We start from the raw sequence: 3,965 nt of genomic DNA on the forward strand, positions 1-3,965 counted from the left end.
GTGTAGTACGTGTACGAACAAGATCCCTTGTTCCCCGTAAAAGAATTCTTCGGTATCAAGTAAACAACACCGCTCTTGCCTATTGACACGGAGTCATGCTGCTAGGCTATCTGCTGGTTGGCATTTGCAATTGTGACAGGACAGCGAATCTTGTGAATGGTGAAAGTTTTATTCTAGGCGCTCTACATAAAGAGAGAGATAGCAAGAAAGAGAGAGAGAGAGAGAGATAAAGAGAGAGAGTGCACAGAAAAACTCCTGTGAAATTCACACCAAAAATATTGTTTTTACTCTTTATCATTTATAATTCTCCATGATGATGTATTCCAGTATGAATTTACAAGTGATGTTTACAGGTGTCATTTTTCTAAGTATATTCAAAATAGTTCCTTAAAAGTCTTTGAGTTTACCCAAATTAACAATTTAAAAAAAACAAACAAACAAAGCTTTTCTACAGCAAACCATAAAGAAAGAGGTCTCATATCTTTGGAGGGTGAGCAGACTCAAAGGTTTTTTTTTTTCTTTTTTTTTTTTGTCTTCTTCTCGGTGGAAGTCCTGACTATACATGAAGTAGGAGTGGGAAGAGAGAAGGAGAGCTGGTGGTACATTTTCAAATTCTCACCTGCCATGGAGGAAGAGCAAGGATGTCCCACCATCCCAAATTAAGCTCTGACCTCTGACCTGTAATCCCATTGAGCAAAACAGGGCCTGATAATGACCCCCCCCCAAATCTAGCACTTGCGTAAGCAGCTTATGTAATCAAATCACACAACCTTGGTTTATGTGTTTAATAACACTGGATTTTCTTTGACGCTAAATAGAAAAAAAGAGTGTCTTAATAAGTATTTTGGGGTGCTACATCCCTGATTCAATTATTGAAAAAAACATAAGAAAACAAATGGTCATGATAGTACTTTTTTTGAAGAGCTACATTAGTTGAATAAAAGGTTAAATGAATTAAGATAAAGGGGAGAAAAACAAATTGGCTTGTTCTTTGACAATTACATTTCAAATGTCAAAGGTCTGTGACTGGTTCGGACGTTCAACGCTAAGAGGCTTCAATTCAATCTTGTGTTGCTCGAACTTGCCAGAGGGTTGCGCCAACGCGAGAAAAGCAGATCAATGCCATCGGCATCGGCGACACACGTTATCATATGCACACTTGCACACAAACACACACAAATTGGGAAAGAATTAATAAGGTATCTTGTCGTGAAATGGATCCGACTCTGGCTTTCATGGCGTTCTTTTAAGCCAAGAGTCTCTTAAAAGCTTCATCATTGCTCGAGAACTCCTGAGCCCAAAATAACTTTGCTTTGGCAGGTGAGCCAAAAAGAACCATGGGTCTAACACAGACATCCATTCACATAGTAATTACACAGCCTGTGCAAGTTTTACTGGCCCATTTAACTCCTTTAACGGAAAAAAAGTTTCGTGTTTTATAATTATGGTTTCGATTGAATTTATATGCTGAAATTTAACACAACTAATCCAAAAAAAAAAAAAAATTTTTTTTGGACCATTTAGAATTTTTTAAAAAATACAGGGATGTGAATAAAGAAGCTGATTGTAATTTTATTATTTTTTTTTTACCGCAATAAAAAGTAATGCGATAGAACAATGTTTAGGTCAGCGTCAGTCGTCGAAGAATCGGGCAGAAATCTCCGATGTTTTATTCTGTTGTTATTTTAGGAGAGAAGCGGTCAGAGTGAGGGTTGGAGCGGAGGGAGTCAGTGATTGGAAAGTCAATAAGGGCGACGCAGATTATTACAGTGGAATTGTGTTTGTTAAAGAGCAAAATGCTTCATGGGAGAAGAAGAACAGATGGATTTAACAATTCACGGAGCGGGAGAGAGGCATCTCCGTCCCATGGAAAAGGAAGGAACAAATGAGGCAGATGGTAAATGTCGCTTGAGCCCAAATGGCAACATGATGCTCAGTTAAACTGACACACACACATAAGATAAATAAATAAATAAACAACCCACAATAAATACACACATGCACATGTGGGCAAAAGCTTGATATGACGTAACGGCACAAAACACCATGATGGAACAGAACGACTCTTGCGTCGTCATTTTCCCGGTTTTGATATTTTGTTTGCAGTCGCTGATGGCTTCGTGGTACACTCGCCGGACTTGCGTGCGGGCAGCCGGGGATCGGTTTCCCACTCGGTGACTGCGTGAACGTGGGTGCGTAGGCTTTTTCGTCTCGAGATGTGCCCTGTGACTGACTGACGAGCAGTTCGGGGGTTATTCGGCCTTTTGCCCAAAGTCAGCTGGCTTGAGATTACAGGAGCAGCAGTTAGCTAAACCTCCCCATTCCGGGGCTACCTCCACTAATTCCTACAAGGGTCAAAGTCTTTCCAAGCTAGCGGCATCCCTGCAGCATGTCCTGCTTGTGCCTCAAGGTCTCCTCCCACTTTTCCCTGGAGACCAGTAAGGCAAGGAGATAAGTCGATGCTTCAGGCACATAAGATGGCAACTCCCAATGAGGAAGGAAGAGCAACTCAACTGTGAGTCCCTCTCGGATGACTGCACTCCTCACTTTATCTCTAAAGGTGAGGCCGGACACCCCGAAGAGAAAATCTCATTTCAGCCTCTGCAATGCGTGTCCTTTTGGTTATTACCCAAACTTTGTGGGGGTGGAAATGTAAAGCGACCGGGAAATTGAAAGCTTTGCTTTCTGACTTAGCTCCACAGTGCGGTACATTGATTGCATCTGCATGTCAATCTTACAGTCTGTCCTTCCCAAAACTACAGAGTCAAAATCCAGGGATGCTTGGGCTATGTTCTCATGTGTAGTACGTGTACGAACAAGATCCCTTGTTCCCCGTAAAAGAATTCTTCGGTATCAAGTAAACAACACCGCTCTTGCCTATTGACACGGAGTCATGCTGCTAGGCTATCTGCTGGTTGGCATTTGCAATTGTGACAGGACAGCGAATCTTGTGAATGGTGAAAGTTTTATTCTAGGCGCTCTACATAAAGAGAGAGATAGCAAGAAAGAGAGAGAGAGAGAGAGATAAAGAGAGAGAGTGCACAGAAAAACTCCTGTGAAATTCACACCAAAAATATTGTTTTTACTCTTTATCATTTATAATTCTCCATGATGATGTATTCCAGTATGAATTTACAAGTGATGTTTACAGGTGTCATTTTTCTAAGTATATTCAAAATAGTTCCTTAAAAGTCTTTGAGTTTACCCAAATTAACAATTTAAAAAAAACAAACAAACAAAGCTTTTCTACAGCAAACCATAAAGAAAGAGGTCTCATATCTTTGGAGGGTGAGCAGACTCAAAGGTTTTTTTTTTTCTTTTTTTTTTTGTCTTCTTCTCGGTGGAAGTCCTGACTATACATGAAGTAGGAGTGGGAAGAGAGAAGGAGAGCTGGTGGTACATTTTCAAATTCTCACCTGCCATGGAGGAAGAGCAAGGATGTCCCACCATCCCAAATTAAGCTCTGACCTCTGACCTGTAATCCCATTGAGCAAAACAGGGCCTGATAATGACCCCCCCCCCACACACACACCAATGAGTGAGTACACTTCTTCTCCCAAAACAGCAGCAGCGTCTTCATTATGTTAAACATAGATAATCTTTTTTTTTTCCCCCCTCAATCTCTCGCAAATATGTATATACTCACACCTGGTTACAAAGCATTAGTGATCATAACAATCATGACAAAATGAAACAAAACAGAAACATAAAACATTGTTACATTTGGGGTTGCATGCCATCACCTCATTATTTATCATTAAATGTAATTAAAATACTTGTTTTTTTTTTTTCAATTAAAAAGAGCAGGGTTGTCATCACAAGGGTGCGTTTGGGTGCCTGTGTGTTCCAACATAAAACGGCATCAGTTTACATGACAGTTCTGCCAAAGTAGAAAGAATCAAATAAATTGCCGTGAGTCCGTGTGTGTGTGTGTGTGTGTGTGTGTGTGTGTGTGTGTGTATATA

Source organism: Hippocampus comes, unplaced genomic scaffold (assembly GCF_001891065.2).
Source record: "Hippocampus comes isolate QL1 unplaced genomic scaffold, H_comes_QL1_v1.1 scaffold314, whole genome shotgun sequence".
In the NCBI taxonomy this organism is placed as follows: domain Eukaryota; kingdom Metazoa; phylum Chordata; class Actinopteri; order Syngnathiformes; family Syngnathidae; genus Hippocampus; species Hippocampus comes.